The 12,851-nt window shown below is 33.8% G+C and overlaps 1 long non-coding RNA gene across 1 annotated transcript in view; it reads left to right on the top strand.

Moving 5' to 3' along the window:
* The window catches only part of LOC140689972 (uncharacterized), a 29,782-nt gene extending 18,015 nt beyond the window's left edge, over window positions 1-11,767 (top strand). The window contains exon 3 of the long non-coding RNA XR_012065120.1: window positions 11,269-11,767. This is a non-coding gene — a long non-coding RNA (uncharacterized lncRNA). The remainder of the gene's footprint in view (window positions 1-11,268) is intronic.
* Window positions 11,768-12,851: the final 1,084 nt, after the last annotated feature.

A 12,851-nucleotide genomic window follows, 5' to 3' on the forward strand; every position in this document is an offset into this window, starting at 1 on the left:
AGTATTTTAGCTTTTATACTTAGCCTTTGTTTAGTATCATCATTGTAAGAAAACCGATGTCAATTTACCTAAATATTCATCCAGCTACTCCCCTGTATTCAATTTGTCCTCTTCCAGGGCTCCACAAAATGCCAGTGGATTTACTTATTTATTTTAAAAACATTTTTGTTGAGATACGATTCACATACTATAAAATTCAACCACTTAAATTGTACAATTTAAAGGTATCTGCATATTCACTCAGTTGTACAGCTATCACCACTATTTAACATACAACTATTTAAATTTCATCCTCACACAAAAAGAGGCACCACCAATTAGCAGTCATTCCCCATCCAAGCCTCTCTCTTGTCCTTAGCATTCACTAATTTTATTTCTGTCCTTATAGATTTGCCTATTGTGGACGTGTCATTTAAATGTTTCCTTACAATGTATGACTTTTTATGACTTCCACATAGCAGAGTGTTTTTAAGGTTCATCTGCACATGTGGCATGTATTATCACTTCATTTATATTGTTGAATAAGGTTACCTTGTATGATTAGAAAACACTGTTTACGCATTCAGTAGATTTGGGGACATTTGGGTAGTTTCTGTATCTGAGCTATTATGAATATAATTAATATAAGCACTCATATTTAAGTTTTTTATGTGGACATGTTTGCATTTCTCTCATATGCTTATTGAGGAGCGGAACTGCTAGGTCATATGATAACTTTATGCCGAACATTTTAAGGAGCTTCCAAAATGTGTTCTAAAGCAGCCCCATTTTACATTCCAATTAGAAATGTACAGGGGTATCAGTTTCTTCATATCCTTACCAACACTTTTCACAACCTGTCTTTTTGATCATAGACAATGAATGTGAAGTAGTTTTGATTTGTGTTATCTAAATACATGTTTTGTATGCTTATTGACCATTTATATATTTTCTTTGGAAAAATGTCTTTTCAAATCCTTAGTTACTTATTTCTTTGATTAGGTTATTTTGCTTTTATTATTGAGATGGAAAATTATTTTATATTTATTTAAAATAAAATCCCTTATCAGATAGATAATTTGCAAACATTTTCTCTCATTCTGTGAGTTGAATTTTCACTTTCTTTACAATGTCATTTAAGCACAAAGGTTTTAATGTTGGTGTAATCCAATTATCTATTTTTGTTATTATTTGTGTTGCTTGTGTTTTGGTATCCTATTTACAAAATCATTGCCAAACAGAATTCACAAAGATTAGCTCCTGCATTTTCTTCTATTAGGCTTATAATTTTAGTTCTTCACTTATGTCTATGGTACAATTTTGAGTAAATTTTTGAATATGGTTTTAAAGAGTCTAACCTCATTCCTTTGAATGTGGATATCCAGTTGTCCCAATATCATTTGTTGAAAAATCTTCTGTCCCCATTGAATTGTCTGAGCATCTTTGTCAAAATCAGTTAAACATAAATGTAAGAATTTATTTCTAGATTCTCAATTTTATTCCATTGGTCTATACATTTATTCTTATGACAGTACCACACAGTTTTGCTTACTGCGCTGAGTAGTAACTTGTGAAGTTGGGAAGTGTGAGTCCTCCAATTTTCGTCCCTTTTCTCAAGACTGTTTTGTCTATTCAGAATCCTTGGGTTGTGTGTTCATCTCAAAAATTTCTGCAAAAAAAAGATAAAGCCACCTGTGATTTTGGTGGGGATTTTGTTACATATGTAGATCAATTTAGAAAATATTTTAAGTTTGACAATATTAAATCTTCTTATCTATGACAAAGAGATGTCTTTCAATCTACTTAGGTCTTATGTAGTAAAGTATTCTGTTCAGTAATATTTTATAGTTTTAGAGTAAAATTTTGTATTTCTTTTGATAAAGTTATTCTAGTGGAATTAATTGTTTTCTGTTGTTATAAATGAAATTTTCATAATTATCTTTTCAGAGTTTTCATTCTTGGTATGTAGAAATACAGTTGATTTTTGTATACTGATCTTGTATCCTATAAGCCTGCCAAACTTGTTTATTAGTTCCAATAGATTTGTGTGTGTGTGCTTATGTGCGTTCCTTAGGATTTTCTATGTAAAGATTTATGCCATTTGTGAATAAAGATAGCTTTAAATCTTCTTTCTAATCTGAATGTCTTATATTTATCTTTCTGGTCTAATTGTCTTAGCTGGAACCTCCAGTACAGTATTTCATAAAAGTGAGCATCTTCACCTTATTCCTGATTTTACGGGAAAGCATTTAGGCTTTTACTATATAAACATAATGCTAACTGTGCATTTTTCATAGATGTCCTTTATCAGATTGAGAGAGTTCTTTTCTCTTCCTAATTTGTTGAGTGTTTTTACAATGAAAGGGTGTTGGATTTTGTCAAATGTTTCTCTGCATCTGTGAGAGAGTCATGATTTGCTTTTTGTCTCTTTATTATAATTAATAATGTGTATTATGTTGACTAATTTTCAGATGTTAAATCAAAATTATATTCCTTGGATAAAAGCCATATAGTCATGTTATATAATCTTTTTATATGTTGCTAGATTTATTGTGTATTTCATTGATAATGTCTGCATCTATATTCAGATGCATAAAACAACTGTATTTTCTGTAATATTATTTTCTTATGCTGGCTTGTTCTGGTTTTGATGTTAGTATTAGACTTATAGAAAGAGTTAGGAAATATACTTTCCTTTTAACGTTGGACATTTCAGTAATATTATTTCTTTAAATGTTTGTTAGAATTTAATAATGAAATGATCTAAAATTGGACTTGTTGAAACTATTAAAATTACTAATTCAATGTTTTTACTTGTTGTAGATAAATTCCTATTTTCTTTTTCATATTGTTAGTCTTGGTAGTTTCTGAAGATCTAGAAATTTTTACATTTATCTAGGTTATCTAATTTGTTGCTATGCAGTGGTTCATAGTATTCTTTTATAATCCTTTTTATTTCAGTGAGATCAGTAGCAATGTCCCATATATTCTTTTTGATTTTGGAATTTGAGTCTTACATTTTATTTTCCTTTGACAGTCTAGCTCAGTTTGTCAACTTTATTGATCTTTTCAAAGAACATACTTTTGGTTTTATTGATTTGTCTCTTTTCTAAAAATATTCCATTTTATTTATCCCTTCTCTAATCTTCAATATGTCTAAACTTTAGTATCTTCTTTAGCTCTTGAATATATTTATAGTAGCTAATTTAAAATATTTGTCTAACAAACCCAACATTTCATCATTTCCCAACCATTGTTAAATGTTTTCTTGACATTTTTCCAACTTTAACAATTTTCTCACTGAATTTTAGTTATCCTTCCAACCTCTATATATAAATATATAGTCTTGCATACGTTTGGTCCTGGAGTTAAACTTCACTTGGCCATGATGTCTTATTTTTAGTATTCCTAGGTTTGGTTTGAAACTAGATACAAAAATTTTAACAAATATATTCCTGAGTGAGATTGGCCTGCAATTTTTCTTTCTTCCTTTCCATGTTTACAGTTTACAATGTTGTGTCAATTTCTGTTATATAGCATGATAGTTCAGTCATATATATACATACATATATTTGCTTTCATATTCTTTTTCATTGTAGGTTACTGCAAGATACTGAATATAGTTCCCTGGGCTACACAGCGTAAACTTTTTTTTTATCTATTTTATGTATAATAATTAGTATCTGCAAGTCTCGAACTCTCAATTTATCCCTTCCCACTCCCTTCCCTCCTGTAACCGTAAGTTTGTTTTCTACATCTGTGAGTCTGTTTCTGTTTTGTAAATAAATTCATTTTTGTCACTATTTTAGATTCCACATATAAGTGATATCATATGATGTTTTTCTTTCTCACTTCACTTAGAATGACAATCTCCAGGTCCATCCATGTTGCTGCAAATGCCATTATTTTATTCTTTTTTTTAATGGCTGAGTAGTGTTCCATTGTATAAATATACCACAACCTCTTTATCCAGTCATCTGTTGGACATTTAGGTTGTTTCCATGTCTCGGCTATTGTAAACATTGGAGTGCATGTGTCTTTTTAAGTTATAATTTTACCTAGGTATATGTCCAGGAGTGGGATTGCTGGATCATATGGTAAGCCTATTTTTAATCTTTTGAGAAATCTCCATACTGTTTTCCATAATGGCTGCACCAAACTCCATTCCCACCAACAATGTAGGAGGGTTCCTTTTTCTCCACACCCTCTCTAGCATTTATCGTTTGTGGACTTTTGAATGATGGCCATTCTGACTGATGTGAGGTGATTGTAGTTTTGATTTGCATTTCTTCGATAATCAGCGATATTGAGCATTTTTTCATGTGCCTATTGGCCATTTGTATGTCTTCTCTGGAGAATTGTGTGTTTAGGTTTGTTTACTTAAAATTATGGGGCTACGTTTTCTTGAAGCTAACAGCCAATAACTGGAAGATAAATGGCTCTATTTCTTTTCTATAGAAGTGCTGTATAGACTGAAATTATTTAACTCTTAATTCTTTGATAAAGGTCAATTGAAATGACTGAATCAGCATCTGGGTGTTTTTGTGTGTGTGTGTGTGTGGGACTTGGGGAGGGGCTTTACTATTGTTTGTTTATTGTTTATTTACTGTCTATAGGGCAACTAATATTTCATAATGATCTTGAATTAATTTTAATAAGCTACATTTTTGAGTAATACACATATTGCTTCTAAATTTTCAAGTTTAGTGTAGTAACATTGTTCTTTGGCATAAGCTGCAGCAATTGCAGTGCATCCCTTTTTTAAAATTTTCTATTTTGTGACTGGTCTTTCCAGAGGACTATTTTATTGATTTGTTCAGATAAATATTTCTCTTTTCTGAGCTTTATTGGCTGGCTGACTTTCTATGTTATAACCTTTCTTTAATACTTTTTAACTAGTATTGTACCCTTTTAAATTTTTTAGGCTTGTTCTAGAAACATTCTGATAAAGGTCTGCAATAGCCTGAGACTGTAACTATTCTTAACATGTAGCTGTAACAGGAAAAAGGTAAAATGCTACATAATATAATGGACTCATCTATGTATTGGAAATCATATTGCAATCAGTAATCTAATGGTGAATGATATCTTATACTTGATTATGCAAATAAAATATTTTCTTAACAAGAATCTGATATGTAAAAAAAAGAAGTGCATTAGTTTTGGAGGCAGAAAGAGCTGAAATGAAAAACCAAGCTCAGATATCTTTTAGTAAATTGACCTTGGGCATGTTGGTTGACTTCTGATTCTCCGTTTCTGCATCTGTGAAGTGGGCATAATTAATCTCATACATTCAGCTTATCATCAGTAAAAAATTGAATATTTATGAATGGTTTTGGCTAATGTAATTACCCGTAGATTCTACTTTTGGCAATTTATGGGGAACAGTGAGAGCAATTTCCTGTGGGTGTAAAACCATAGTATTAGGGAAGCCTGTACTTCAGGAACACAGATTACAGCAGAGTCTGCAAGTTTTCCTGTAATTGGGTTGGCATAAGCTACTTCTCTCTGTTGTTTTCCGTGTATGAAATGAATTAGTTTCTATATTCAGACAGAAGCAAACAGGGGTGGAGTCCATTTCCTGGGCATTCATGAAGAATCTGGGCATTGGTCAATATTAGGTTAAGAAATTGAAACTGAAAGTTCTGAAAATAACATCTGATGCTGAAAAGATGCAACAGGGTTAGGCAGAATCAGACCATAAGCACAAAGCAGAAATGTGGCAATGGGCAGACCTCAAAATGCTTAATTAAAACTCTGGATGATAGAATTATGAAAAAATTTACATATTATAAAACAATGAGAAGTTTTCCTTAAACACATGATCTTCTCTTTCTTCCTTTCCTACTTTTCATCATATCTATGAGGTAGTTAATTGTTATAGATATTCCTTGAAAATTCCTTTATTTTTTATTTTTTTGAAAAACCTCAAACATACAGAGAAGAGAAAATATGAAAAAAACATTAAAAATAATATTTCATAATATTATTATTATTAGATATGCTTAATTGATGTTTTTCCTAAAGAATTTTATATACAGTCACAGACATCTTGATATTTCATCCACAAATACTTCAGTATACACATCTCTAAAAATTGAGGATGGCCTCATGCGTTTCACAGTGACATTTTAATACCGATTTCCTAGCACTGTCTAACTCACAGTCCATATTTGAATATCCGCTTAATTTTCTAAAGTGTCTTTTGTACATTCTTCTGTTTAAAACAAGACACAAAGAATTATAGATTACATTTTGTTGCCATGACTCTTAATTCTCCATTTTTCTGTAACATTGACTTGTTGAAAAGAGCCGTCCAGTTGACATGAAGATTTCGACACAATAACGTTCAAATACCTTTGACACTCATACTTCACAGGTGATGCTGTGTACTGCCTATTATTTCAAATCAAAAGGCATCCAAATGGCTGATCAACCCACCAATAATGTTGCCAGGGCTAATCATCTGTTCAAGGCAGAGACAACCAGATCCCTGTAAAGTTTACCTACCAGAACACATAACCTGTGAGCTGAGAGACAGATAGCGTGTTATAACCATCTGGTTCTCCACTAATCCTTTATCCATGGGTTTCACTACATGTTGAGACCCACTTCTCCAGAGGCTAAAAATTAACTTCCAATTCTACCATTCATCATTCATTCATGATCTGTTGTTCCTATATAAAGAAGACCTTTTCCTCATCAGTGAAGCTATTTGATTAATTTGAAATGTAGTTTGTATAAGAAAGGCAGGATAAATAACTATTTCATTTCATGTGCACATTTTTAGAGTAAGAAAATAAATATGGTCATCTCTAATCTCAGCTTTTCTCCCCTCTTTTGTTAGTTTGTGTTATCTTTTTTTGTTTGCTTTCCTTTCATTTGTTTTGTTGGTTAACTCTTTCTCCTGAATTCTTCAAAGAATACAAGGTTTGCTTGGCAAAAAGTAGTATGAGCATTCATTCACGAAATTCCTCTTAGTACCTAAAATTTCCCAAGAACTGGAAAACTTTCTTTTTCTAGTATTTTCAAATATAAAGGAGAAAATTTTTCATAATTTTTATACTCAATGAATAGGTGTTTCCTTTAGGTAGACATAGACACCATTTAGCACCGCAGAGAAGCATTACCCCTGAGCCTCAAACAAACAGTGGAGCAAAAAATAATATTGTTTTAAGTAATTACTTATGATTAAAAAAACAAGAAAATAAAAACAAAAACAAAACTGTAATTAGCGAATGTGGGGCGCATCGAAGACTTTAATATAGGGCCTAATCAGATGAAGGCTCTGAGGGAGTTATAAGAAAGTCTTGCTATTTATTGCACGTGATTAGCCTTGATTTCACATCTTATCTAAATAAAATTCTGTAATGGGTTAGCCAGAAAAGGAGGTGCAAACACCAAAACACCCACAATCCTGTCTCCTACTGCACGACCTTCTCTTTCCCTACATTTCTGACAACTCCTTTTCCTAACAGTCTCTGCGCACTTAAAACATGCTGACTTGGTTTAGATTCCCCTATGTTAAGCAGTCTTTTTCTAATTGGATTTCCATAAATGATCTCTTTCCAACTTCAGAGCCTTTGCAATACTGTTTTCCCTCCTTCAGATGTTTCCACCATCCCTTTTCCCACTGTCTTCTTTACCCAGTTGATCTGCTCACCCATGAAGGCTCAGCTCAAAATAACTACAAATAGGGAAATCTTTCCTGATCCTCAGGGAAGGTCAGATTCTCAGCTTTATTAATAGCCTGCAATTCTCCTGCATGGCATCCACTCAGAGCTGCAATTATGTAGTCGTTAGTACATTTTAATAATGTGTATTTACCTCTCCCAGTTCTCAGAGGCAGAGCATGTGTTGATTTTTCTCCACCACTGTTTTGCAAGAAGGCTAAAAGAGAGCCTGGTGTACCATAGACATGTAATAAATGTGTGTTGAATACATCAGTGTAACTGATCTTCCATCTCCACTAATAGCATCTGTATTGATTCTTGCCTTACATTTTATACTTTATAAGATGAGGCATCTGTACACAGCACAATATGTGGAGAGTGAGACAGGAGAGAAGACAGGCTCTCAATTCCTATAAGTCTGCTTTAGACTTGTTAAAATCAAGAAATATATTCTTTTTTGTAATTAAAATGTTAAATAAATCTAATAAAAGACGTTGAACTAAACACTTACGCAGCTAGACGCTAACATTCTGGGAATCTATTTCCACATCCGATTCCCAGTGAATTAAAAGAAGATATTTAACCAAAATATCCCTCTACCTTTAATCAAAGCAGTCGCCTCTCTGTATCACTCAGCATTGCATTCACATTCATCCTTGCCAAGTTATATTTTATTTGTTGAGTATGTATTTTGATCACATTTAATCCTTTCTGGAACCAGTCAAGACATGCATAAATACATACATCACACTTTGGAAACAGTGTATAAAGATGTTTTGGCAACTGCAGATCTATACTGAATATTTTCAAATACGTAGGCTAAAGCACTGGTTTATTTACTATGTACTGAAAGAGATCTGTGTCTCATAAATCATCACAACCTTGCCAGGGCCCTTGAGCATTTTGACTTTCATCGTAGCTAAGAAAAGCCGGCAGATGATGCCCACTGTGTGGTTGCCCAGGGTTACAATGATCTTGACATAATATTTACATATATTTCTATATACATCCTAGAATTCAATAAGATGCATTACAGTCAATATCAATATTTACATTCACGGCATTTAAAAATATTATCATCCCTTTATCTAATGATTCACTTTGGAACATAACCAAAACTTATTTTTGTTGGAAGTTGGCACATTTTAATCTGCCAGGGTTAGGAGTGATAGATATTTCAGGCTTTCTTGTTCTGTCTCCTATTTACAGAGGTTCATAATTCAAATGGAAAATTAGCTCTTGGATGACTTGTGACATGTAGATTTTACGGATGCCATCACATTAAGATGCTTATCACTAGCTTCCCTTTTCTACCTCACCTAAATCTGCAAGAATATGAATGATACAGAAGAGGCCACAGATAAAGTGAATAAGGAAACCATCATATCCTGCTGTCCTCAATCTTCATTATCTGTAGCTTTTTCTAAGTTCATTTCTTTCAAGTTATTTCTCTGTTTTATTTTGGTCATCTAAACTTTAAATAAAATCTTTAGGGACTATGTCAAGTTTGAGGAGTAAATTTTTTGCCTTGATTGCTTCCAGAAATGTCTATGGATGTTACTGAGTTGCTCTGGGAAAATCTTACACATAAACAGGGGAGAAGGGCAAGGAAGGACAGAAATCTAGTTAGATAATATGGTATAGAGGAGAACACATTAAACAGGCAGAGATACTCAGTTATACTCTTGATTCAAATATCAAAATGTGCATCGCATTGAACGTGTCATTTAAATTCACAGCACCTTAACTTTTTAATACAAAGTGAGAAGGCACAACCAGTTGAAATTTATGTTTGCATCCACCACTGTTACAAGATGATTCCATAAGAAAAGGAAAATAGCAAAGATAGACAGATATGTTTGTAAATGAAAACAAACATATTTAGAAAGATAGAGGATCATCAATAGTTGCCACAATGTCTTTCTTTTCTTAGTTCATCTAACCATCATATTTCTAAACATAGGTATGGAATAGAAGGTATATCACAATAATAGGGAATATTCCCAAGTTCAAGGAGTGCAAAGTATAGATTTCACAGATGTGCCTACACTACACTTCAGTAAGACAAGTGCTAACCTGTGTAAAGATTTAGAAATGTGAGTGATGTGCATTGATTTTTGCTGAAAACTAAAGGAAGTTCCACAGAGGAATGAATTTTGAGCCAAGTATGGAAGGAAGGAAGAAAAGGAGGGGGGGAAGAAGGGAAGGAGAGAGGAAGGGAGAGAGGGAGCTCACCAGAAACTGACTTCAGCAGAGTGTTGAAGAGGGTTTATAATAGCATAGCTGTTTACATAGCATGGTTTTAGACCATAGAGTGACAGGTATAACAAATAAATAGGGGCCAGATTTTAGAGACTTTTTTATACATTACTAAATATTTTTCTAGTTATCTCTGAAGATGCAGGGATTCCACAAAATTTAATGCCATGGAGAATAAAAATCAGATTCCCCACTTTGAAAGAGTACTTTTGTTTAAACCAGAATGTGAAAGTAGGGACTAGGGCAGAAGTTAGGAAAAGAGAGGGGAGAACTCAAAGGCACATCTCCCATTTGCCCTCCAGCTCCACTGTGTCCTGCTCTTTCCCATAGAAGGCTGAGCTAAGTGGATTGCACTCTGTTGCCCTCTAAGGCTCAGTTAGATTCTGGGTTCAGCTAAAGGCAGGGGATTGGACAATAGGCACAAGCCAGCTGAATATCATTATTGATCTGGCTGTGTCCCTTCTGGGTCATTTCTTTTCCCAAAGACCTCATGTCCTGTCAAGCCACCCTCTCCATATTAAAAGCTTCTCTGATTTTTGGTAACTACTCTTTCCATCCCCTTTCAAGCTGAGTAGTTGTAAGGGAAACTCCAGTATGAATAGTCCAGGGGTACTACATCATCTCTGCTGGTTTCCCTAAACCCTGTCCCCTGTCTGACAAACAGTGCTTTTACTCAGCATTCCAAATGAAGCAGACTTAGTGAGCCACCTGTTTCCCACTGGCATCCTGACTCACATGGAGATCTAGATGAACGGGTGACACCAGGAAGACTTTAAGAGCCAGGACTTACCATTTATTGAGATAGGTAGATGGGTTGAGGGTGATTTTCAAGTTTGTCACTTAATTGACAAGGTGAATGGTTTTGCAACTGATTCAAGCTGAAATGCACAGGGAGTGGAAAATTTGTGTATAAAATGAATTCACTTTGGGGGTAAGGTTGCGATGCCACGGGAGCTTCCATATATCAATATTTAGAAGACAGAAATATGGATCTTGAAAGACATGAGATGTCTAAAATAAAATATGGGTTTTCATGTCATCAGACAATCATATGTATGGTTAGGAGAACAATAACAAATTTCAAGAACAGTAAGAAAAATATAGTAGCTGAAGATACTGAAGAGACTGATAGATACTGGAGCTTAAATAAAGAGCTTGGGTGTGGGATTAGAGAGTTATGTTTGAATTTTGTGTCATGTTGGACAAATTAGTCATCGGTTCCTATATAACCTCATCTCTCAAAAGGAGTTACACGTGGAATCTTAATAATCTTAATAATATGATATAATTTATATGGAATTAATTGGCATGGTATCTGAATCATAGTAATTAAAAATTATGTTTCTTCTCTTTACAGGAAAGGAGAATTGGGTCTAATTGTTAATAAAGTTTATTGAGTGCATATTCGATATATTAGCATAGCAAAATAAATTAGAAACCTACAATGAAGGATAAAATAAGACATCAAAGTTGAAGATGGAGAAATCTAATGTTTCACTGAGCTGATTGCTATTCTAAAGATGATGAAGACTTTAATTTCTACACTGACAATAGTAAATAAGAGACTTTATTCTCTTTACATAAATGAACATGAATCAAATTTCTTGAGGTTCCAGCTAATGCAAAATGTGATCACTTGGGAACTATTGACATGACTAGAGTGTAGATTCCTCTAAAAACTGCATCCTCTTATATTCATAGGACCTAATGCATTTTTACAGGTTAATTTCATTTTTAATTGACTATATTCTTTATGTGCATTAATACCCAAATCTTGCATATCTGCTAACCTCCCTAAAGAGTCTTAATGTGTAATGACCCAGATAAAATAAAAATTTATTTCTTGCTAACTGAAATCTAAGCTGAGTGTTCCATACAGTGGGAGCCTGTCCCCCCAGATATGATGCAAGAACCCAGTTTCTTTCCATCTTTCAGTGATCGTGTTCCTCATATGTTCTTTAAGAGTGTTGTGCGTGTCTGCATCAAGCCAGCAGCAAAAGCAAGTGGCAAATAGGGCCTCCATGAGGAGCTGACATTGAACAAATGAGGCCCAAAAGTTCACATAATTTTGGACGGTATTTAATCACATGAAAAAACTTACAAGATGTGTTTGGAGACTTGCAGTTTAGCATCTGCCCACAAAGAAGAGGAAATCAGATTGGTGAACAGCAAGGCTATGTTTCCTACAGGTGGAATTGGAGAAGTTCACAGCTTTCCTCATCCTTGTATCCAAGTTTCTTTAACCAATGTTCTAGTTTAGTTTATAGGCCATGTAATTCTCTGATACATACTTTTCCTCTTCTGACCCCATATAGAATTTAGCTACTTTATTTGACTTCTGCAGAAACACAATAGAACAAACCACAATCAAACAAAAGCTCTAGTACCCAGCTTTAAGTCAATTACACACTTCACTGAAGATTTTGGGAATTTCTTGCACATTTCTTAAAGAGAACTGATTAACTGTATTTTTTATTTCCTTTTTTCTTTTCTCCTTCCAATACTCAGTGTCACATTTTGCATTCAAAAACTGCTTATCAAAGAATTTTCTTAAATAAAGGCAGTTCTCTTCTTGAAAGGAATTCTGATTTCAGTTGCCTAGACTTTAGCATTCATCCCCACTGTATCTGTGTGACCCCATGTACATATATTTTTGCACATGTAGAATTTTGCAGGCATTTTTGAACTTTTATATTCTGACCAGTGAGCTAACAACTGGACATATAAAGATGTATGATATATAATAGCTCTTCTCAATGTCTAGCAAAGAAAGCAAACGCCCAGGCCAGAAACTTCAGTACATGTTGTAAGTGCTACAACAGAAGTGTGTTATGAGCGCTATATGAACACAAAGAGAGAATCTTTATATTAGTGGTGATTCCCTGGGATGCCCAGAGGAAGAAAAGATGTGATGTGAGTAAAGCACTGGAATACTTCATG

The sequence above is a fragment of the Vicugna pacos genome, chromosome 3 (genome assembly GCF_048564905.1).
Source record: "Vicugna pacos chromosome 3, VicPac4, whole genome shotgun sequence".
NCBI classification, from domain to species: Eukaryota; Metazoa; Chordata; class Mammalia; order Artiodactyla; family Camelidae; genus Vicugna; species Vicugna pacos.